Source organism: Neofelis nebulosa, chromosome 1 (genome assembly GCF_028018385.1).
Source record: "Neofelis nebulosa isolate mNeoNeb1 chromosome 1, mNeoNeb1.pri, whole genome shotgun sequence".
Taxonomy (NCBI): domain Eukaryota; kingdom Metazoa; phylum Chordata; class Mammalia; order Carnivora; family Felidae; genus Neofelis; species Neofelis nebulosa.
In genome coordinates this window covers 33,846,006-33,871,050 of record NC_080782.1, presented here as the reverse complement: position 1 = coordinate 33,871,050, position 25,045 = coordinate 33,846,006, and the positions used below count along the sequence as shown (strand labels likewise).

The 25,045-nt window shown below is 37.9% G+C and overlaps 2 long non-coding RNA genes across 2 annotated transcripts; one reads left to right on the top strand and one right to left on the bottom strand.

The window, feature by feature from the left end:
- Positions 1-1,084: 1,084 nt before the first annotated feature.
- On the bottom strand, positions 1,085-5,060 carry LOC131505239 (uncharacterized). The gene is made up of 3 exons (XR_009258322.1): positions 4,413-5,060; positions 2,703-2,750; positions 1,085-1,346 (listed from the first exon to the last, which is right to left on the bottom strand). It is a non-coding gene; the product is annotated as an uncharacterized LOC131505239 (long non-coding RNA).
- On the top strand, positions 5,025-23,036 carry LOC131505236 (uncharacterized). Its single transcript, XR_009258321.1, has 3 exons — positions 5,025-5,779; positions 18,006-18,124; positions 22,679-23,036. It is a non-coding gene; the product is annotated as an uncharacterized LOC131505236 (long non-coding RNA).
- The last annotated feature ends 2,009 nt before the right edge of the window (positions 23,037-25,045 follow it).

Sequence of the window (25,045 nt, the reverse complement as noted above, 5' to 3'; positions counted from 1 at the left end):
AATACAAGTCTGAGTTCTGGAATACCACAGGCCCTTTAGAACAGTTAACATTCTACTCTGGCTGAAGAGTTTGCTACTCTATAGTCTCTCTTACTCATGGCCAAGACCTTGGGCCTCTATGAAATCTCTCCATCCTGCCAAGGAATAAGGACTTTTGAGGATAACCAGGAAGCTTTCTTGAGTTACCTTTCAGGCTAGAATGGCCAGCTACAGAAGAATCTAGTAAAGTATATCGTTTAACCCCAAACTGTGAACTCCCCCGGAAATTAGTAATTTATTGAAAAATAGCTTGACCAACCCCTTTTTTGGGGCACACTTAACTGAGAAATTTTTTTAAACACTGAGAAACAGTACTACTTTTCCTTGTGGTTTTATCTGCTTCTTTTGCTTTTTATGCCTTTCTTTTTCCTGCCTCTTAACCTCTTCTGTAAAGTCAAGCTTACCCACAAACTATACATACATCCGTTGGCAGTGCACTTTAATATGTTGCTTGGATACAGATGTTTGGAACTATAGGAGCAAAATTTATACCTGATTCTGTTACTAAGGAAACCAGGGCAACTTAGGAATTTTCCTTTGGGAATCATGGCCATAAACTGGAAAGAAATCTATTAAGACTTTTGGAAGAAGAAAGATAGGTAATACATGGTTTAATTGTATTTCTACACTGGCAAGTTAATATTTATGAGCTTCTGTAGCCTTTTTCTGCCTGTGGTATAAATATTGCTACATGAATCTTTTTCAGTAAGTTTGATCACATTATATGTGGGGGTGGCCAGGGTATTTAAATATAAACACAAATCACACTTGTAAAACATTTCCTAAACCAGACTATAAATAAAAGCATTCGTGCTTTAAGGGACAACAGTTACAGGATTTTAATTCTATAAGCCTTTCCTTCACAATCAGAGCATGGGATTTGCAGGAGAAATTCTTTGCTTATGTCAGCCCTACTGGCAAATCATCTCCAGGAGAAACAAACAAGAAGTTAATTTGCAGAATCTATTTTGCTTCTCCAACTACAAGGAAACATTACACCTGTCTGAGTTTTCCTTCCATCCGAACCCTGACTGGGTTTCTTAATGTTAGTGAGGCTGGCACCGCGAGAGGTAAGTTTAGTACAGCAAGAGAAACTCTGCCTGCCCAGGCTAGCTGATAGAACCTTTTAACATGTATATGTAATCTTGTGCTGAAACAGAGCTCTTCATGAAAGCGAGAATGTTCTCTTCCAGACGGTGTCTTTGACAAAGCTCGGTGTTCTTGTTAGAGCTCTAGTCATCTTCTAAAAACTGCTGCAGCCCAACTGTAGGAAGTACCTTGTCTCTGAACACAGAGCCCAAACAGTGCTAAAAAGGGAAATGGAACATATGGTAATAAACTCTCTGAAGCTTGGATGCCGGGTTGTAATCAGCAACCAGGGTGAGAGAGGCATTGGCAAACATGAACTCTGCCCCTAGGGCCTCATTAACAAGGCCAACTGTGCCGCAGTGGAGGAAAACAGTATCACATACTTGAGGGAGATCACAGCCTGTCAGGGCAAATCCTAGATTTCCCTTTGGCTGGAGGGAACATTAACTGGAAGCAGAGGAAGCTTCCTCAAGAAGCTGGAAGAAAACCATGGCCCCCTTTGCCATACCTGTCTCTGCTTATTCAGAAATAGTGATGATGAGCTTTTCAAAGTTTATTTCTGTCAAATGATGTATGCAGAGCACTGGAGGTAAAGGATCAGATTTGCTCTTTGGCTACCCCTAGCTCTGGCATCATGGAGGTGGGAAGTCATTCTTTGCCTCACCTTTCCCACAAGTGTAATGTGGAGGGCTGTCTGGCCTGAGTATTCTCTAGGATCCTCCTATATTCTGCTAAGATCCTCCATGCAAGAGACATTTTTCCTCAAGGATGAGAGCAGTAGTGGGTGATTTTATGGGCACTGCCAACCAAGACCATGTGTCTATATTTCCTTTTGACTTCAAAAGGTATCTTTATGGGCAGGTATTTCTGAGGCACACATGTATCTCTGTATACTGTGTACATTGCACCAACTTCTATTCTCTTCCTTTCTCTTCCTCTTCATCTTCTAACTTATTCTTGCTAATGATAGATTTCCAAAATTCTTGGTACTATGCGCTAAAGATACACATCAAAATGAGAAAAAAGTTTCAAGCTGGGTAATATCCCTGATCCTACCAACTGATTTAGTCCCAGTGGCCTCTGGTTACCCATTCACAATCATATTATCTATTTGTATGCAGGGTTTTTTTTTTTCTTTTGCATTTTACTGTGCAGTTCATAACTGCTTCTTACCTCTTTCTACTCAAATGCACTTTATTTAGCAGCTTTCCTTTGAAAATAATATTATTCAGTCATCCCTTTTTTGTGCTTGTTATATCCTTTAAATACAACATCACAATTAATCATTAAAACAAGTCTTTGGTATGAGTGTTATTATCTTCATTTTATAGATGAGGAGGCAGAAGCTCCTAAAAGCTCTAAGTCACAGAGGGAGTGAGTAACAGTCTTGATTCATAAGCAGCTCCCTGACTTCAAGATATGCGGCCATTTAATTATATCAGGCTACCTTTCAGAGTAACCATTCTCTAGGGCGTCCACAGCACTGGTGATCACTTGCCTCATTCTGCCAGGAAATGGGGCTAGAAGTATATGTGTGTGGGTATGTGAGGGGGAGCTGAAATTCAGGCACTTACCCCAGATTTCCCTCCATCCTTTCACGGTTTCTCTTCTAGGTTGATGATCTAAGATATTTAGAAATATTTGTAAATATTAAATATTTAGAAATGTTTTTAAGATATCAAGAAGACTTGATTGTAATTTACCTGGAGCAAGAGGACACCTGAAGCTCTTTCCAGAGCTATATGTTGATGCTCTAAGTGTGGCACATAGTGTAGATATTTGCAGCCATATGGTTACAGTGAAGTATGGAGTAGGGTATGAGAAAGTGGTTGAGAAGTCAAGAGAGACTTGTATTCTACCCTTATTTCCAAGGGTAACAAAATGTAAGACTTTGAACAAGTCACTAACCAATTTGCCTTCCTATTCCTCCTCTGTAAAATGATTAGCGAACTTTTTATATGGCTGCGTTAAAGGAAAATTAAAAACCTTCTATTAATCTGTGGCATAGAGAAGCTAACTAGATCTGTATAACATTTATATTTCTTAAAGTCACTTAAACCTTTGTAGCATCTCTTAACAGCCCAGATGTGTTCTAGAAGATGGGTGTATCCACACCGAATGACTTTTCTGTGGGACTGGTAGTTGAATGGAGAGAAAGGGGACAGAGCCCATGGTTGAAAATACCTCCAGACCCCAACTTTGGAGCTCAAGGTCATGATGCCTTTCTATCAAATATCTTAAATCATGAACCTAGAGGAGAAACAGTGAAAGGATGGAGGGAAATCTGGGGTAAGTGCTTGAATTTCAGCTCCACTTCACACACCCACACACATATACTTCTAGCTCCATTTCTTGGCAGAATGAAGCATGTGATTACCAGTGCTATTGATGCCCTGGAGAATGGTTGCTCTTGTTGGAGAGCATGTGTTGGGAAGTGCATCTCCTCTTGTTGAGAGAGATGCTCCCCAGGCAGAGCTGGAGAGACTACCCTACACTCTTCTATACTGGGACATGTCCCACATAGGGCCTATTGTTGGTGCTTTGTGGATCCTTCCCTCCCAGAGCCCATGATAGTCCTCTTCTTTGGAAGGGATAAAGAGGAACCTCCTGCCACTACCTATTAAAGAGCCACGCTCCCTTCCTCCTCCATGAATAGCGCTAATCTGCTTCTCTCTCCTGTCTGGATCATCTCTCTCATCTGTGGGGTCCTATACTAATAACAAAGCAAGATATTTTATGTTAGGTCTCCCACCTTTTGGAAATGCTTGCAATGTATAGTTCTAAAAACTGCCAAACTTTATAATAAATGCCTACATATCGAAAAAATGTATGCACTCTGAAGTTGCATCTTGAGAAAACACAAATTCCTCCATTTTTCCTCTGGATATTTTTCCAAACAAACTACTTAGTCTTTTGTTCAGTCTTCTGCTCATGCTACAACAGCAGCACCTGACCAAGTGAGATGTGGAGCAGGCAAGGTTTATTCTCACATGTACAGACTCATATAGTCAACTATCTATTGGACATCTCCATACATTTCAGATGTACCTAAAAAAGCACTGGAACTTAGCATGTTTGTTGAGCTCTTGATTTTCCCTCCAGCACCAGCTATTTTCATATTCTACATATCTACATTATTGACAACTGTCTTCTTTTAGTTACTGTAGCAAAAAGTCTTGTGTCATCCTTGACTCCTCTCTCTCTTTCACACCCCATGACCAATCTGTCAGCAAATTTTGTTAGCTCTACCTTCAAAAAATATCCAGAAACTAACGACTTCTTACCATCTCCACTGCCAATCCATCATCATCTCTCACCAGAATTATTTCAAAAGCCTTATAAGCTGAATCCCTGCTTCCATTCTCTTCCACTATATATTTTTAACAGTGGCCGGAAAGGTCCTGTTAAGATAGAAGCCAGATCATGTTATCTTCTGATCAAAATCTTCCAAGGGTATCCGACATTACTTGGAATAAAACCCAAAGTCTGCATATGATCTGGCTCCTTTATAACTTCTCAGAACTCATCTCCTACCACTTTACCCCTTGTTCATCTGCACCAGCCATGCTGGCCTCCTTGCTTTTCTTTGAACACGTCTGGTATATTCCACAGAGTCTTTGCATATGCTCTTGTGCGACCATCCACAGGCTGGCTCCCTTGTCTTCAGATCTTTATGCAAATACTTCCTTTCATTGAGACTTATTTTGGCTACTCTACTTAAATGCATCTGATCCCTATTCCCCACCTACACACATGTCATAATGAATTTTCCTCCTTCATTTTTCTGATAGCATCTAGTTTGGGTTGAATTGTGTCCCCAAACACATCTATTGAAAATCCTAACCCCCTGTGCCTGTGAATATGACCTTATTTGGAACTAGTGTCTTTGTCCATTTAATCAAGTTAAGATGAGGTCATGAGGGTAGGCTGTAAGCCAGTATGACTTATGCCTTTATGACAGGAGGAAAACATCATAGAAAGACAGAGACACACAGGGAGAATGAGAAGTGACAACAGAGGCAGGGATTGGAGCAATGCAGTTGCAAGCTAAGGAAAGCCAAGTATTGATGTTCACCACCAGAAACTAGGAAGAGGCAGGAAAGGAGTCTACTCAGAGTTCTAGAGGGAGCACGGTCTCACTAACACCTTGATTTCAGACTGCTAGCCTCCAGATTATGAGAGAATGAACTTTTGTTGTTTTAAGCCAGCTAGCTGTAGTACATTATTATGGAAGCTTCGGCAAACTAATACAGTATGTACCACACCTTCTGATATACTACATATTTTACATGTTTGTTGTATTTATCGTCTGTCTCCCCAACACGGTAGAGTAAACTCCAAGGAGGACACACCATTTCTGGCTCCCTAGTCCATACTGCTCTGATCTCTGCTGGGTTCCACTCGATTCGACTTCTGCCTAGGATTAATTGATCCTAATGCTTCTGGATGAACCTGCAGAGGAATTTCATGAAGATATGAACTGAAATCAAATCAAGAAGTGGAAATTCTACCTTCTAAGGATAGTGGAAGAATAATTTGGAATTGTATAAAATTTGGAGACGACAGACTACAGTTCTGTAAAGGAAGTCTTCCATTTGGACTCCCAGATAATACTGCCCATGTGCCCAGATCACATAGTGTGAAGGGTTAGGTGTATTAGATGAAGAAAATCATGATGGATTGGTTGGACACAGAAGGATATATACCACAGAGAATTCCTGATAGCTCTGAAGATATCTTGTCAAAAATTTACGTGTTTTTAATTTTTCCTCGGTGTTGGTTTTAATAGCTTTTAATTTTTTTTCACAGCACTGAAAGTGTCTCAATAACACTATGCCTCAAAGGAAATGTATTGTCTTTGTAACACAATATTATACGCATTATTGAATTCTGAAGCTAAACATGCTAGAAGAGCAATGCAAAATGAACAAAGCATTCTCTAGAATGCTTCAAATAACACCAAAAAGATATGTTGTCTATCTATCACCCAGAAGATGCACTATACCTTATTTCTGGTCTGTAAATACAAATAGAAAATTATTAAGGAGAGAGAAAAATTTTAAAAAATCTGAAAAATAAAATGAGGATTCTTAGGGCAATATAATGCAAAGTTTGGGGGAACAAGACTATGGAATTAGAGCTGGGTTTGAATTCTGGTTCCAAGACTCAGTAGCTGTGGAATTACATGATAATAATAATATTATGTTAGTGACGACTAGTACATGCTTAAAGTGTTGTTGTAAGTTAAAGTGGGTTGTAAATGAAATACACATGAAAAATACTTAGCTTCGTCCTCAGAAAGTGGCACCTGTTATTTCTATGTCTTCCAATGCAATTGCTATCTATAGGTGAGATTTATTTTAATCTCTTGTGAAAGAACATTGAGAGAGAGACTCAGTTTGCTACTGTAGAGCCGCTCAGAATCTCCTTTCAGGCTATGATCTGAATGTGCTTGTTGACAATGACTATTATTGGGATAAAGAATCATGTACAGTCTTCCTGATTAACTACTGTATCACTTCCCATCATTGTCCTTTTCATCTTATTTGATATAAGTATGTAACCTAATGATCCTTTGACTTAAATCTCTCCTTTGATGGGGAGATTTTCAAAGTGCTTTTTCAGAAATTCATTAATTAGGCAAGTCTACCCATTTTTCTAGAGCCTATTACTGAGATACTTGAAGAACTTTGGGGACTAGGAAATTCCCCCTAATTTTCTAGAGGAGATGGAGAGACAGTCTCACAAATTTCAGAGTATATCATGTATAGGAGGAAAAGGGTTATTCTTGGAGTTAACCTTATCATTGTTTTCATATTAATGTTTATTTGCAAGTTCCCTTGAAAAGCTTTCACCATATGCATGAATTGACCACAGTCTATCATGACAATTAGACCCTCCTGGAAACTGTGCCTCCCTATTTTGATTATCTTCCTTTTTTAAAAAAACATTTATTTATTTTTGAGAGAGAAAGAGAGAGAGGAAGACACAGAATTCAAAGCAGGTTCCAGGCTCCAAACTGTCAGTGCAGAGCCTGACACGGGTTTCAAGCTCACAAACAGTTATATTGTGACCTGAGCTGAAGTCTGATGCTCAACCAACTGAGCCATCCAGGCTTCCCTGATTATCTCCTCTTTAAGGCCTGGCATCATGGACTCTGATTTCCCAGCAACACCTTCACCTCTCTGATTTCATATCATGGCAAATGTCTAATTGGAGGTTCAATTTTCCCCTTAACTAGGTGTAGCTGGTTGTTAGATAACTGTGAACTTAAAAATACTCAGCTAGGGCCACCTGGGTTGCTTAGTCAGTTAAGCATCTGACTTTGGCTCAGGGCATGATCTTGGGGTTCATGAGTTTGAGTTCTACACTGACGGTGCAGAGCCTGCTTGGAATTCTCTCTCTCTCTCTCTCTCTCTCTCTCTGCTCCTCCCCCACTTGTATTTTCTCTCTCTTTCTCTCTCAAAATAAATAAACTTAAAAAAAAAACAGCAAAAAACTACTAGGCTAAAGGAAACCACCAGGTTGCAGATGATCCAGGAACTTCATTGAACCTGAGTTTTGGCTGGCAATCTGAGCAGAGAGCTTGGCTGTCAACGAATGAAGCATGTTTTAATTAGGAAGCTTTATTACATCATTACAGGGAGTAAAGAGAGTGTGGTTTGAGAGATTGCAGGCTAGATGCTTAAGGAGGCTCTCCTGCCATGAGACCCTTGTCAGAATTTGACCTTTGTCATTCTGTAAGATGATAAGAAAAAAAGTGCTATCTTCCTTGGTTTGTACGGTGGTTAAGAAAATAACCAGATTTTTTGAAATTGCAGTAAAAGTGCCCTTCTTCAGAATTATTTTGGAAAAAGAGTGTGAGATCATTGCTGTTCCCTCTTGGAAATCCACACCCTAAGATTGCATGCTTCTCGCTTTGCTTGGGTATCTCTACTCAAATGCCTCCTCCTCTATCTTTCTTTGTGGAACACATTACAACCTTCTCATTATAATTTATATTTGTAGGGTTATTATTTATTGTCGCCTCTACTGGAACATGAAGTTTATGATGGCACAGACTTGAGATGGTCATCACTCCGTTGCCAGTAAATAATCATTAAATGAAAATTGAAAGATTTGAAGGAGGGCCTGGGTGGCTCAGTCAGTCATCCAACTTCGGCTCAGGTCATGATCTCACGGTTCATGAGCTCCAGCCCGTATCGGGCTCTGCACTGTCAGTGCAGGGCCTGTTTGGAATTCTCTTTCTGCCCCTCCCCCAACTCGTGCTTTCTCTCTCTCAAAATAAATAAACAAAGACTTGAAGAAGGTGGTGGAGAGATGTTAGACGCATGGTGTACGATAATCAAATGGACACAACTAGCTGGTCTGGGGGCTATCAGGCCTAGTTTGAAAAAGAAGTTTTATGAAAACCTGACTATTCTTGTAAGAGCATAGTTTCTGTCACTGTGGTAATGAGAAGCAGGAAGAATTATAATATACAAATAATCCTAAGAAACTCTTAAATTTTAGCCAATAGCTTAACCTCTCTGCCAAAATAACCTGCCTCCTATTTTCTGCATTATTTTTCATTACCCCAGTCAGAAGAGGGAAGAGTAGAGCTAAGGAAAACATCAGAGAGTAAGGGAAGGCTGGCCACTGGATGTGTTGGGACTGGTAGGGACTTGGTGTGAAAGGTAAGTGTTGAGGCTTTCTGTCTCAGGTGGCTGATGACAATAGCCTGATACATTGGGTTTACTCTCCTGTTCTCCATGGCTCCTTCCTTCCTTCCTCACTGCTAAACCTTATTTGAACCTTCCTCCTTTGCTTTCCTTTCTTATTAGTATCTTTCTTTCCATCCTGCCTTCATGACTGGGCAGCAGATGACTCAGGCTCCCTCTGGGAGAAGTCAGAGTATGAGGTTTGGAGCTAAAGGACAGGGACACCAAAATAGTATCTGTTCTTTTAGTTATTGGCTGAGCTGGCCAGACTCTGTGGTTGGGGGGGTTGGGTATAAATCATTTGTTTTTCCAGTTTGACTTTTGCCTAGGGAGTGGTAAGAATGGAATAAATCTTAAATGCATTTTTAAAAAGTATACTTATGCTCTTCTCTGTGTGTCTGCTTTGAATAAGTTTATTGTCTACTGTTAACTTTAGTGAAAAATATGAGACGATGATGGCAATTATGAGGGCTATCATTTCTGAACGCTAATGTTTCAGTCCTTGTACTAAGCGCTATATTTGCATAATTTATTTTTTAATAGTTTTAATAATAAAGGTGGGTATTAGTATCAGCTCCATTTTACAGTGAAGGAAATTCAAATTTAGGTTTAGGAACTTGCTCAAACTCGAGCTAATAAAAAACAAAGTTTGCGGTTCAGCATAGGCAATACACCACATTAGTAGAATGAAGTATAAAACACACATGATTATTTCAGTTGATGCAGAAAAAGCTTGTGAAAACTTCAACAACCTTTTGTGATAGAAACAATCATTAAACTAGGGATAGAGGGAAACTATTCGAAAATGTTGGCAAGGATGTGGAGAAATTGGACTCTTGTAAATGATTGGTAGGGATGGAAAATGGTGGAAAAGGGTGGAAAACGGTATGGAAACTATGGAAAACAGTATGTCAGTTCCTCCAAAAATTATAAATAGAATTAACATATGATCCAGCATTCTCAATTCTGGGTATATATCCCAAAGAATTGAAAACAGTGTCCTGAGGACATGTTTGCATACCCAAGGTTATAGTGACACTATTCACAATAGACAAGAGGTAAGAAGCAACCCAAATGCCCATTGATGGATGAATGGATTCACAAAATGTGGTGCATATATACAGTGTAATATTATTCTACCTTAAAAAGGAAGGAAGTTCTGACACATGGTACACCATGAATGAAACGTAGGGACCTTATGCTAAAGTGAACATAAGCTAGTCACAAAAGGACAAACGCTATAGGATTCCACTTATGTGAGTTACCCATATGAGCCAAATTAAAAAAGATGAAGTAAAGTGGTGGACAGGGGCTAGGAAAAGAGAGAATGGTGAGTTAATGAAGGAACAAACAGTTTAGGAAGATGAAAAAAGTTCTACAGATGGATTGATCACGATTGTTGTACAATGTGAATGCATTTAATGCCACAGAACATGCACTTAAAATGGTTCAAATATTAAGGTTTAAGTTATGAATATCTTTTGACAATTAAAAAAATAAAGTTAGGACTTATACTTGAAATTTGTTAAAAAATGCTTTGAGAACCCAGCGTGCTCAGAGCACTTGGCAGAATTACAAAGTAACAACTCTTCTATTGAGCCCACGGATTCTGAGTGTCTTCTGTGTTTTGGTCCAAGATGCCTGACCAATGTGATACAGAAACCAGTATTAAAAAATGGGTAAGACTTCCATTTCACAGTCAAAATGCCTAACTTCAAGTCCCACAGTTCATGCATGAGATTGCATTGTCTGTTAATTGGGTACCATCCTTCTGATGCCCTGATATGAGTGGTAATTTCAGAAACTTCTGAGGCACATATCAGTTGCACTGCTTGTTTGGACATAGTTCAGGTGTGGCCTGTACCACAACTTTATGAATGAGGTTTTGAGGCAAGAGCTATTCTTTCACACCTCATGTCCTTACTTTTAGAAAATATTTTGTGAACAAATTCAGTAGACAATGGAGTGGACGTAGATTTGGTATGGTCTAGCCTTTTGAAGTCTAGACTTAGCAACATGTGAGACTTTTCAGTGGGCTATTGTAAAAGAGGTGGTTGTTTTTTTTTTCTTTTCCGATGTGCTTAACAGAAACTAAATATCTAAAACCAGCTTCAGCCTCTGCTTTAATGACTTCCAACCACCAACATGGAAAAGGGTATCCAGAAGAATTTTAGGAAAATTAAAACTTATTCAGTGCATGGAGGGGCCATACATGCAACTTCTAATTATGGCCTTCTATACTATTTGTTGGCTGTGTGACATCGAGCAAGTTAAGTAACCTTCCTGAGCCTCAGTTTCTTTATCTTAAAGTGGGTTTTGTAATAGTGTCTACTGCACAGCGTGGTGGTGAGGATTAAATGAGATGATCCCAAATGGTCTTTCTATTTCTACCCTTGCTGTCTTAACACTATTTTAACACAGCACTAATAGTTACAGGCATACTTTTAAGTCAGACCATGTTGCATCTTTGCTCAGTACTAGAATGGCTTGCCATTTTGCTTAGAGGGAAAGCCAAAGTCTGCATAGTGGTCTGCAAGGCCAGATGTGATCTGGCCCCTCTAACCTCTCTGCTATTCACTTTTACTATTTTCTGGTCTCTTCCCGTTAGCAATTGTGACCTTCAGCGTCTAGGGATATTCCTGCCTAGAAGCTTTTCTGGAGGCTTATCCTTCTCTATGGAACATTCTTTACCCCCATTATGAACCTAGCTCATTCTTTACCTGCTTTAAAATTTTATTTCAGGTTCCTGGGTGGCTGCCTCAGTTGAGCATCTGACCCTTGGTTTTTGGCTCAGGTCATGATTCCAGGGTCGTGGGATCAAGCCCTGCATCAGGCTCCATGAGCCTGCTTAAGATTCGCTCTCCCTCTACCCCTTTCCCCCATGTGTGCTCTAAATCTCTCTCTCACTCTCTGTCTCTCTCTCGCTCGCTCTCTCTCTCTCATATAAAAAAACCAAACCAAAAACTTTATTTCACGTCACCTTTCAGTGAGACCCACCCTAACGACCCTGGTCAAAATAGAATACTCCCTCTCCAGCGTTATCTACCCCCCTTAGGCTTTGATGATCTTTCATTGGCACTTATCTTCTAATACACTAAGCAATAAACTTACAGATTGCGTATTTGACTATAGGTACTACTAGAAGTTAAGACCATGAGGACAGGGATGTTGATCTGTTTTTTCATTACTGAATCCCCAGTGCCGAGAACAGTGCCTGGCATATGGTAAGCATTTAACAGTTTTGAATGAATGAATGATTCCATATAAAGCACTTAGCACCGCTACTGGTACATAGTAAGTGCTTAATATATAGTAGCTATTTTAGGGACTACAGGCTGCTTCAAATCTGAGACCAGATGTGGTGTTTCAGACTTCTGCTGTAATGAACATGAGGAAAGCAAATTTATCAAACACGTATATGGGAAAAGTCCTGTGATGCCAAGGTCCTGAGCATATTATTTCCCATTCCCTAATTGTAAAAAGTGGTTAACAAGGGCATGTTTTTCATGTCATATAATTTAAAACAATCAAGGGCCTCAACGAAGTATATCATTACTATCAGGCAATCCAATTCTTGGAAAGAAACTTAGATATTTTTGCATTAACCTCTTAAACAGCAACTTTGGTTAACTATATGATTTGGGGCAAGTCATTAACCTCAGTGTCTTATCTGTTAGTGTCAGGTGACTGGGGATTGGAATACAGTTCTGGGTGTGGTCTCTCCAGGACCGTCAGTTGTACCATTCAGTATTTTCATGGGATGAGAGGTTGAAGGTCTTTATTCAGACCCATATCCAACAGACTAAGGCTTAAGAAAATAAATGAATATTAGGCCCTGGAAAAGTTGTGTCTACCAAGTCAACTTCTGTTTGAGTTAAACTTAGCCTAAGAAATTGGCTCTCTGTAAACTTGTTGCTATGGTTTTGAGCTTTGCTTTTTGTTAGTTCTATTTTTCCCCTTCTCTTCTGTCCTCTTCCTCTCTTTCTGCATTCTTCCTTCCTAAGGTGTAATCCCTGCTCTGTGTGGCTGCTCTGGTCTTTGGGGACTTTGATGTCTATTCCCAAGATGAGGAAGTCCACATCTATATCTAGCTCTAAAGATTTTTCCTACACTCAATAAATTAATAAGAACATTATGAATAATTTTATGTAAAGAACTCTGGAAGCTTACATAAAATAGGAAAATTATCTAAAATCACAACTTACCAAAACTGACACAAAATGGAATATCTGAATAAGGCCTATATCTGCCAAAGAAATTGGAACCATAATCAAAATCCTTCCCATGAGGAAAACTCCAGGCCTAAACAGCCTCACTGGTTCATTCCTCCAAAAGTTCAGGAAATAATACTGTATTTACACAGATTCTTTCAGAAAATAAAGAAAGAGAATGCTTACAATTCATTTTGTGAGGTCAGTATAACCTTGAAACTGAAACATGATAAAGATATTATAGGAAAACAATTACATCTTTTTATCTACCATGAACATAGATGCAAAATTTCTAAACACAATATTAGCAAATAGAGTGCAATAAGATAGAAATAACATAATAGTTCACGGCCAGGTAAAGTTTATTTCAGGAATACAGTAATAGTTTAATATATAAAAACCAATTAATATCATTTTAAAAATAACTTTAAAATAGAGAAAATCATATTATCATCTCAATAGATACAAAAAAGGCATGACCCCACTCATGACTAAAACAAAACAAGTGTGAGAAAATTAAGATGAGAACTCTTTTAATGTGATAAAAAGGAATCTAAAAAATCTACAGCTGACATCATTTCTAATGGTGTAATACTGAACTTTTTTCCCTTAAAGTTGGAAATGTCCACTGTTACCATGTTTATTCAACATACTTTTGAAGGTTCCAGTCAGAAGAAAAAGGAATAAGAATTACAAAAATATTATAAAATGAGAAGAATAAAGTTACCTCTATTACAAATGACATAATTATATAAGAAATTCAAAAGAAGTTATAAACTATTAGAATTAAGGTATTACCAAATTTGCTGGATGGAAAACCCATATGGAAAAAGTACTTATTTCTATATTTCAGCCAAAAATAAAACCATAAAATTAGAAAAGCAGTACCATTTAAAACAGGAGCTAAAAACTATGTACCTATGGGTTAAACTTAAGATTTATAAGATGTCTATAATTAAACTACTAGTGTTGATGCTCCTGGGTGTCTCAGTCGATAAGCATCTGACTTCAGCTCAGGTCATGATCTCAGGTTCGTGAGCTCAAGCCCTTCTTCAGGTAAAACAACAACAACAACAACAAACAAAAAACAAAAAACCCCCACAAAAACCATGAGCCCTGCTTTGGGCGAGCCCCACTTGTTTCTCTCTCCCTCTCCCTCTGCCCCTCCTGGGATTCTCTCTCTCTCTCTCTCTCTCTCTCTCTCTCTCTGCCCCTTGCTCACTTGCACCCTCTCCTTCTGTCTCAAAACAAAACAAACAAAAAAACCCCAAAAGCCTTGTTGCTAAAAGAAAGAATACTTAAATGGGGGAGATGAATAAAGTTTGTGGATTGAGAGATTCAATATTTGTAAGATGTCATTTTCTCCAAATTGATCTATAAATTTGATCTGACCCCAATCAAAACCTAGCAGGATTTGTGTAGAAATTGACAAGCTGATTCTAAAATTTATATAGAAATGAAAGTACCAATAAACCTTAGATAATATTGAACAAGAACAAAGCTGGAGGGCTTACAACACTAGACTTCCAGACTTAGTGTAAAGCTCCAGTAATTAAGACAGTGTGGTATTATGCAAGGAGAGACAAACAGACCAACTGGACAGAATTATGAGTCTAGAAATAGACTCACACATACAGAATTTCTTGATTTATTAAAAAGGTGCCACTGCAGTTCAGTGGGAGAAAGTTGGCTTTTCATTAAATGGTGCTATAACATTATTCTTATGAAAAAAATGAACCTTGCCTCCTATATTACAGCATACAGTAAAATTAATTTGAGAGGGAATATAGATCTCTATTTGCAAGATAGAAAAAAACAGAGCTTTGGGAAGAATACAGAAGATATCTTTATGACCTTAGGTAGGCATGACTTTCTTAAACAAGATACATAAAGCATTAACCATAAAAAAAGCCCCTGATAAACTGGGTTTCAACAAAATTATGACTATTAATTCATCAAAAGATATCAATCATTATGATAATGAAAAGACAAGCCATATACTGGAAGAAAATATTTGTCATTTATATGTCTGACAAAGGCCTGGTATCCTGAATATACAAAGAGTTCATGTAAATTAATATGATATAAACAAACCATACATTTTTTTTTAAATTTCAGGCATTTCATAAATAAGATCCAAATAACCAGTAAACATATCAGAATCTAATCTATATTATTATTCATCAAGCAAACAGCAGAATCAGACCTATAAATACAGAGAACAAACTGATGGTTGCCAGAGGGGAAAGGGTGGGAGGATGGGCAATATAGGTTGATTTTGATCTCTGCCTTGATTCAGTGGTGGTTACACAGGAATATACATATATGAAGATACATCCAGCTGTATAGTCAAGATTTGTGTACTCTATGCACTTTACTAGATATGCATTATACTTCAAAGGCAAGAAAAATTAAAAATTAGATTTTAGTAAAAGTAAAAAGCATTAGTTAAAAGAACATACACAAGAAAGAATATCTAATGGGAAAAAGACAGTGTCTTCAACAAATGGTGTTGGGAAAATTGGACAGGTATATGCAAAAGAATGAAACTGGACTAATTTCTTATGCCATACACAAAGATAAATTCAAATGGATTAAAGACCTAAGTGTGAGACATGAAATAATAAATCCTAGAGGTGAACATAAACAGTAACCTTTTTGACATCAACCATAGTCACTTCTTTCTAGATAAGTCTTCAGAGGCAAGGGAAACAAAAACAAAAGTAAACTATTGTGATTTCATAAAAATAAAAACTTTTGCACAGCAAAGGAAACAATCAATGAAACTAAAAAGGCAACCTATTGAATGGGAGAAGGTATTTGCAAATGACATATCTGATAAAGGGTTAGTATCTAAAATATGTAAAGAACTTATAAAATTCAATATCCAAAACCCAAACAATCTAACTTAAAAATGGGCAGAAGACATGAAAAGACATTTTCCCAAAGAGGACATGCAGATGACCAACAGACACATGAAAAGATGCTCAACATCACTCATCATCAGGGAAATACAAACCAAAACTATAATGAGATATTACCTCACACTTGTCAGAACGGCGAAACTCAACAACACAAGAAACAACAGATGTTGGCGAGGATGTGGAGAAAGATAAACGCTTTTGCACTGTTGGTGGGAATGCAAACCGGTGCAGCCACTCTGGAAAGCAGTATGGAGGTTCCTCAAAAAATTAGAACTACTCTACAATCCAGCAATTGCAACACTAGAATACAAAAATACTAATTCGAAGGGATGCATACACCCCAATGTTTATAGCAGTATTGTCTACAGTAGTCAAATTATGGAAACAGCCCAAGGGTCTATCGACTGATGATTGGATAAAGAAGATGTGGTATCCTTGGAATATTAGTCATAAATATTGAAATATGAGTCATAAATGAGAATGAAATATTGCCATCTGCAATGACATAGATGGAACTAGAGAGTATAATGCTAAGTGAAATAAGTCAGTCAGAGAAAGACAAATACCATATGATTTCACTCATATGTGGAATATAAAAACAAAGGGAAGAGAGAGAGAGAGAGAGAGAGGGAGAGAGAGGCAAACCAAGAAACAGATTCTTAACTATAGAGAAAACACTGATGGTTACCAGAGGGGAGGTGGGTGGGGAGATGGGTGAAATAGGTGATGGGGATTAAGGAGGGCACTTGCGATGAGAACTGGGTGTGGTATGGAAGTGTTGAATCACTATATTGTACACTTGAAATTAATATTACACTGTACGTTAACTGGAGTTTAAATAAAAACTTAAAAAAAAACAGAATAAAATAAAAAAAGATAAGCCAACAGATGGATGAACACAAATCCCAAATTCTCACACCAATGAATGGGCAGAGCACCAGGTCACAGTTCCTTGGGGCGAAACAACAGGCCGTGTACATCGAGGTCTGTGCAGGATTTAGGCTTGGTAGACGTCCCCTAAGCCCCTGAGCAGCAGACTGTAAAGCTAACAGCCCTTCAGCTCCTGTGGGTAGCTCAGCTGATACCAAATAGGCATGAATATCTCAAAAAGAGAACTGAGCAGTTTCACCAGCTGGACTCTGCAGTCTAGGAGCCTCTAGCAACCAGAAGGGAGCTTTTAGCAGTTAGCCTTTCCTTATCTCACCAGCAGATCCTGGAGGATGCCTCTGGCATGGACTGACTTAGGACCTTTGCCTTTGGTTCATTTTCCACAAAAAAAGAAGTCCCATTCTGTGCAAACCTTTCTGAGGATGAGTTTGTAGACATCGTCAATAAGACGACCACTTGATAATCCATTTTAGGATATTGGAAAACTAGTTTAACTCCATTCTGATGGAAGATTTTATGCAAGAATTAAAGCATTCTAAGTCTGGTTTTTCGATTTCATATCACATCAACAAACTTTGCTGTGGATGGATTTAGCAGCCAAAGAGCTCTGTCTAAATCATTGCTTTGTGTTGTCCTAAGCTTTCTCAGTGTTGGATGTTGGCTTAGATGCCAAGCTGGACCAAGAACATCGTAAACTTCTTGTCTATTTAATGACTAAAATAATAGCCCTGTTTGATAATAGCCATCCCAGACTTATCCATCTCAAGCTATAAAGGGAGGCACATTAGTATTTGTGGTCACATATTGACCAGTTGAAACCTCATACGTGGCTTTCAAAAGCAAGTGAACAAATGGTTTTTTGGGGTGAGGCACTGCAAAGAGCTACAGAGCATTGTAATTGGAAGCTCTTTATACAGCATACATTCATACTCACTGATATTATCTTACATTTATACAAGACTTCACAATTTCAACATGCTTCTCTATACATTCTCCCACTTGATTTCCATAAATTTCCATAAAATAGGTATCATATCCATTGGAGGTGCATTCAAAGTCACCAGTAAGTGAAGGAGGTATTCACATGACTTACTACATCCATATCTATGGTTGGTGAGGCTGGACTTTCACAAGTGAAATCCTTTGCTTTTCAGCTTTCGAATTAGAGAGTTTGAACTAGCAAGTAGCCTTTCCCTCTTCTATCTCGTATTGGCCCCAAACCTTGCAATTCTTGACATTTATACAAGAGGTGCTCATCACACCATTCTATGAGGTAAGTCATACAAGGATCATGAACCTCATAGAGATCTTATGTTTCTCCAATATGATGGGCACCCATGATAAAAGTAGGAGCCTTGTAAAAAGTCATAAGCAAAGCTCCACATTTTACTTTAGGTTTAGAGAGTGTCAGACAAACTTTTATTGAATCAATAGAGAAAGAAAACAAAAGCATAGTTGCCCTCTGAAACACCTAAATGACATTATTTTTTTAAATAAAGTGTAAAATATAGGACTTAACTCTAGGAAGACAGTTTAAAAATTAAGTTCTCTGTGAGGTCATTCAGCAGCTGAAATGATTAATAGTAGATAAAACTCATGAACTATCATAATTTCCTATGCTGTGGGTATATTATTTTTCTCTCTGGTTTTATTAAGATATATATGAAGAAAATATAATTTATACCAGCAAAATTCCTCCTTGTTAGCTGTTCAGTTCTGCAAATTTTGGCTAACGCATACAGTTGTCATACCACTACCCAAATCAAGAAGCTAGGTTTAAAAACATGTCAGTCAGACCCACCAGCTCTTTTCACTATTCCGGGGTACACTATTCTTGGGATCTGGAGGTATAAAGCTAAGAAATACCCAATTTATGCAGACAGACCTAAGCAAGAACGTCTGCTAGGAAAGCAGTACCTGCTGAGGTGGTCTCCAGCTCCCTGGTTATAAAGAAATAGGTTGTTCTTTTTCTTTGACAACAAACCCATCTTCATCAATAATTTTTGACTTAGCCTAATGTAAGACTCTTATCCCTGTATGAATACTGCTCTGATTTTCTAGTAGAAATTTGATAGAGAATATATTTATAGACTGTGATGTACTTATCCAAATGGTTAATTCCACAATTCTATGATTACAACTACAACTTGACCTTAAAGTATGTGATGCCTAATTTTATCAATGGGCAAGCTATCCTGGACTGAAACCCCATAGAGGAAGAATGGATGAGTAATCAGACAAGTAAAAATTTGCTGCTTATAGCATCATCCAACTGTGTGTAGAGGAAGAATCATTATATTTTAACATGCTGGGAACATTTGTCTTGATTGAGTGTTAGTCAATAAAAATTCCTGTTTAAAGGATTGCTGCTGTGGGGTCTGCTCTTGTTCCTGAAACTGCAGGGACACACTGAAAATTCGAAGAAAAGCATACTACACAATACCTAATAAAGTGTTATAAAGTACAAAAATAGCACAGTCCCTTGTCCATTAAAAATGTAGTAAAATTTTCTGAAAATGAAATTTAATATTATGTGTTATTTTTTCTTTCTTGGAACCATAGATTACTTAAATATTTCCATTAGCGCCAAAATAGAGTGATATGATAAAAATGATGAAATGAAAGATTATGGTTTTCCACTGGGTATCAGAAGAAAAAAGATTGGGAGAATTATAATAAAAATAAAACTCAAAGGAATTCAAATGCATTCCATTTGCAATTAAAGCACACATTTAAGTCATAGGGTGATGTAGCCTTGGAAGAGGAGCTATGCTAATTTATAGGTATTTAATTAACTCCACAAGGTAGAGTCCCCTGTTGTTACTTTGTGTATATAATATTTATATTGATAATTACAAAACTAATTTAAAATACTAAAAAAAGACCTAAGTGAATACAGTAAAGCCCATTCTTTCTCAATTTCCAAATGGTCCATATCAGATTATGAAAACTGACCCAATATATATTTTTAAATTTTTTAATGTTTATTTATTTTTGAGATAGAGACAGAGCATGAGCAGGGGAGGAGTAGAGAGAGGAGACACAGGATCTGAAGACAGGGAGACACAGGATCTGAAGCAGGCTCCAGGCTCTGAGCTGTCAGCACAGAGCCTGATGTGGGGTGTGAACCCACAAACTGCAAGATCGTGACCTGAGCCAAAGTTGGACGCTTAACCAACTGAGCTGCCCAGGTGTCCCAAAACTGACCCAATATTTAGCAAGGTCTTTACTCGAAACTTTAGTCGTAGTGGAACAAGGGTGAAGAGGGAAGAAAGGAAATGTAGAAGATTCCTTCCTTTTGTTTTCTTTGGATGGACGAATCTAAAGAGTGTCCTGTGTAAACCTAAATGTGAGACCTGAAGCCATAAAAATCCTAGAAGAGGGCACAGGTAGTAATTTTCTCTGATATCAGTCATAGCAATATTTTTCTACATATGTCTCCTGAAGCAGGGGAAACACGAAAAAATGATCTATTGGGACTACATCAAAATAAAAAGCTTCTGTATAGCAAAGGAAACAATCAAAACTAAAAGACAACCTATTGAATGGGAGAAGATATTTGCAGATGACATATCTGATAAGGGGTTAGTATCCAAAATATATAAAGAACTTCTACAACTCAACACCCCAAAAACAGATAATCCCATTTAAAAATGGGCAGAAGATATCAACAGACATTCTCCAAGGAAGACATACAGATGGTTGATAGACACATGAAAAGATGTTCATAATCACTTACCATCAGCAAAATGCAAATCAAAACTACAATGAGACATCACACCCGTCAGAATAAAATCAACACAAGAAACAACAGGTGTTGGCAAGGATGTAGAGAAAAAGGAACCCTCATGCACTGTTGATGGGAATGCAAACTAGTGCAGCTACTATGGAAAACAGTATGGAGGTTCCTTAAAAAATTTAAAATGTAATTACCATATGATCCAATAAATCCGCTACTAGGTATTTATACCCAAAGAATACAAAAAAACTAATTTGAAAAGATGAAAGCAGGGGCGCCTGGGTGGCTCAGTCGGTTGAGCATCCAATTTTGGCTCAGGTCGTGATCTCATGGCTTGTGAGTTCCAGCCCCGCGTCGGGCTCTGGGCTGATAGCTCGGAGCCTGGAGCCTGTTTCGGATTCTGTGTCTCCCTCTCTGTGCCCCTCCCCTGTTCACACTCTGTCTCTGTCTCTCTCAAAAATAAATAAATATTAAAAAAAATTGAAAAGATGAAAGCAATCCTATGTTTATTGCAGCATTTTTTACAATAGTCACTATGGAAGCAACCCAAGTATCCATTGATAGATGAATGGTTAAAGAAAAAGTGGTATATATACACAATGGAATATTATTCAGCCATAAGAAAGAATAAAATCTTGCCATTTGCAACAACATGGATGGAGCTAGAGCTTACAATGCTAAGTGAAAGAAGTCAATCAGAGAAAGACAAATACCATATGATTTCACTCATATGTGGAATTTAAGAAACAAATGATCAAAGAAAAAAAGATGCAAATCAGAAAACAGACTCTTAGCTATAGAGAACAAACTGATGGTTACCAGAAGGGTGGTGAATGGGGAGATGGATTAAATAGGTGATGGGGATTAAGAATTCCACTTATCACTATGAGCACTAAGCAATGTAAAGAATTGTTGAACCCTGATATTGTAACCTGAAACTAATGTAACACTGTATGTTAACTATAGTGGAATAAAGACAATAAGCAAACAAACTATGTCCTTTTGCTTTGTACCATCTTGGCTGAAAGTAACATAGGGCCAACAGAAAATGAAGTTTTGTTTAAAAGACAATTAGTATTTATTCAATATAATTTTTTCACTTTGCTTGTATTTCTACCATTCCCTTTAAGGTACTTTTTTTTCCTCCAAAGTAATCACATGACTGTTTTCTCCTTTCTGTTTAAAAAATGGTTCAATTCTTGAGTTTGCTGGAGGATCAGCCTACAGGGCTATAGACCTCAGGCAATTGTGGGCACGTCCATGCTCTCCCAACAGTGGGGGCAACATCACTGAGTTGAGTAGGCAGAAAAGTCCTGAAAAAAAATCCATTAAACTCAAAATTCTTAGAGGAAGTAATGGAAATCTAAAAAGAGGCATTAGTTGACAATATTTACTGAGCATGTAATGGACAGTGTTTACACAATTATCTCTAAGCTTCATCTTGCCTGCCCTTGGAGAGGAGTGTACAGTGTTATTTTCTAAATTGTCTAGAGTCAAAGCTCTGATTGATTCCAAACATATTAGAGAAATTGTTACTAGAGTAAATATATTTTTAAAAGAATAAGACATTATTCGTTACTCAGAATGGTATACTTAGAATATAACATTAGATCTATTACAGTATAGCATTTTTAGATCTCCCTCTCCTCTGCTTCTGTCTTCCCATCTCCTTCCTGGACTCTGACCCTTCGGCCCTCATGCCTCCCTCTTCCAAGGACACTTAAAATTCCACTGAGCTCACCCCAATAACAGGATAATCTACCCATCTCAAGATCCCTGACATATGTACATCTGCAAATTTCCTTTTGCCATGCAAGGTAATATATACACATGTTTCAAGGATTAGGATGTGGATAACTTTGGGGGAGTCATTATTCTGTCTATCACACATTCCAGTTACTAGGATGTTTTTCCTTGATAACCATCCCAGGTTTCTACATCTCTGGTTTGAGATAAAACTATGTTCTCTGCAAACTATATATCTACTTTAGTAGCTTGTTTTCTCTTAGGTTTTGCCAATAGGGGGCATTAAAGGATACTGCAAGGTAGGACGAGGAAGTGAATTAATTCTTTTTTTTTTTTTTTTAGCTCGATGCTCTTGATTGGCACTTCCCCAGAAAAGACCCTCCCTGGCAGGTGCAGATGGTGTGGATCCCAGCTTTTCCTCAAATTCTCAGCATGGCCACACTTCCAGAATCAGTCTCATTACCCTCAGACTATGCACACAAGCTGGGCAATGGACATCTTCCGAAGTTTGAGTCTTCACTCATCAGAGCCACTGTTCCAAGCATCTGGCTTCTGAAAACCTCAAATTATTTTCTTTCTTTCTCCAATCCTAGAGATGACAGCAGCTTCTTGCAATAATTAGCATAGTGTTCATTTTTAGGCGTTTCAGTTCTCCAGCATCTGTTTAACTATTTCCCTACATTAAAATCTCTTGGTTGAAGTACCTGGTATACTTTTGTTTTCCTGATAAATTTGCACTATGGTCAGTTTTTTTTTTTTTTTTTTGGTCAGTTTTTAAAATACCCCAACAAGTGGTTACAGAACTAAAGAGTGGTAATAGTCTTAGAAGAAATGGGTAGAAAGACCTCTGAGGGAAGAGAAGTGATCTCAAACCTGTCTGATGCAGTTGTTTTGCAAGAAACATTATGGTATAGAAATAAGAGCCTATCTTCCCACCAAAATCACTTCACAGGATCATAACATCAGATTTTTTTCTTAATGTGAAGCAACAAAAATCCCAAAGACAATTACTTTGTTTTTGGGGTTTGTTAAATAGCAAAATCCTTTAAAAGAATACAACACAGAATTACTAGAATATCTCAATCCAGTTTAAACTATGCAAGAAACTGATTTAATGTGGCCAGATTTAATTCAATACTTAGATAATCTTTAATACCAGTAGTTCAATAGTCTTCTCAGTGAAGATCTTAATAACATTTCACACACGTGTGTATGTGTGCCCATGTGTGTGTTATAAGAGAGATTTACCTTACATACTCTTACAGTCTTCTAGCTGCCAAAAGAGACTATGCATTTGAATTTCTACATGTGTGCTATAGTGAAACTACCCTCACAATTTATGACCTCGTTACATGTTTGAACATCCTTTAGATTACACTCTTGCCAGAGATAAATGCACTCAACATAAAATAATAATGTTTCAATCATGGAAATGTGATCTTAATCATGTTTAAACCTGCTTTTTAAACTCTGACATTAATTAGCAACCCAGAACTCCTTCTAAACCTCCATACCAGTCTTTGAAGAGGTTATTCATCAGATAAGAATGATGTTTGTCTAGGAGTGTACTTCTCTTAATGGACTTAATATCATTATTTCTAAAATGTCTGGGTCCCCTTCTCCCTCATCTCCTGCTCAAGTTCAATGGCCTACATAGCTCTTTAAAGTCATTAAGACACTGGGAGGAGGTGATGTACTAGAAGTATACAAGAAGTGAAAACAACCAAGTACATGTATAATAAAAAGATGACACCTTAGGGGCTGGGTAGGAGGGGTTGGGGACATAGAGCAAGTCACACTGAAGGTTATCAGGTATCTGAAGTTGGGTTACATGAACGATGGAGTTTAAAAGGGAAAAGTAATTTCTGAAAAGAAAAACTGAAGTGGCGTGTGTGTGTGTGTGCACACATGTGTTTAGGGTAGAATGTGAATAATATTTTCATGTTCCAATATGAGGTCTAGTGCTAGTGCTAAGGAACCCAGGGAATGTAATGGAGGTTCAGGTGCATGGATTTTCCCCCACTGATTACTAGTTGCTTCCTTGAGTTATTGTCTATCCTTCTGCTGCACCCTCCTCCCCCAAGCACAGAGCTCAGGGTTATCACAGAGCTTTCCAAAATCCTAAGATAGTCTTGTATACTGAGAACTTAATGAGCTCTTAAATGGGATTAGTTATGTCATTGTCTAATATGTGACCTATCATAGAAATGACCTTAGCAGTCTTAATTATTGTGCAATATAAGAGATCCAGAATGCCTGCTAGGTAGAAAAGAGAGAAGAGGTTCTATGGGAAAATATTAATTTTGATTTGAAAATATAGATGTAAGGACAAGGACTGCCCTTGAAGTTTAGACTCTAGAGGAATAATACCAAACTTCAGGAAATCTTGACTGAAAGGAAGACCAAAAAGAAAATCAAGTGAAGGAAGAGCAAAACCCACCTATAAATTAATTTCGAGTTTATAAACCAAATTCATGATTCAAAACTATAGACAAAGGCTTAATTGACCCCCTTGGTGTATACCTAGCTTCCCATACACGCTTTTCCTGAATATCACAGGATAGTGAGCATGGGAAAAGCAGAATCATTAGCAAAACACGCAGTGAAGGGTATTAGAAAGTGGTAGAAGGTTTGAGGATATTTAGCACATCAGCAAAGAAAACTCGTGCAGTTATGGCTACAGTGAGACAAATGATAAATCAATTTGAG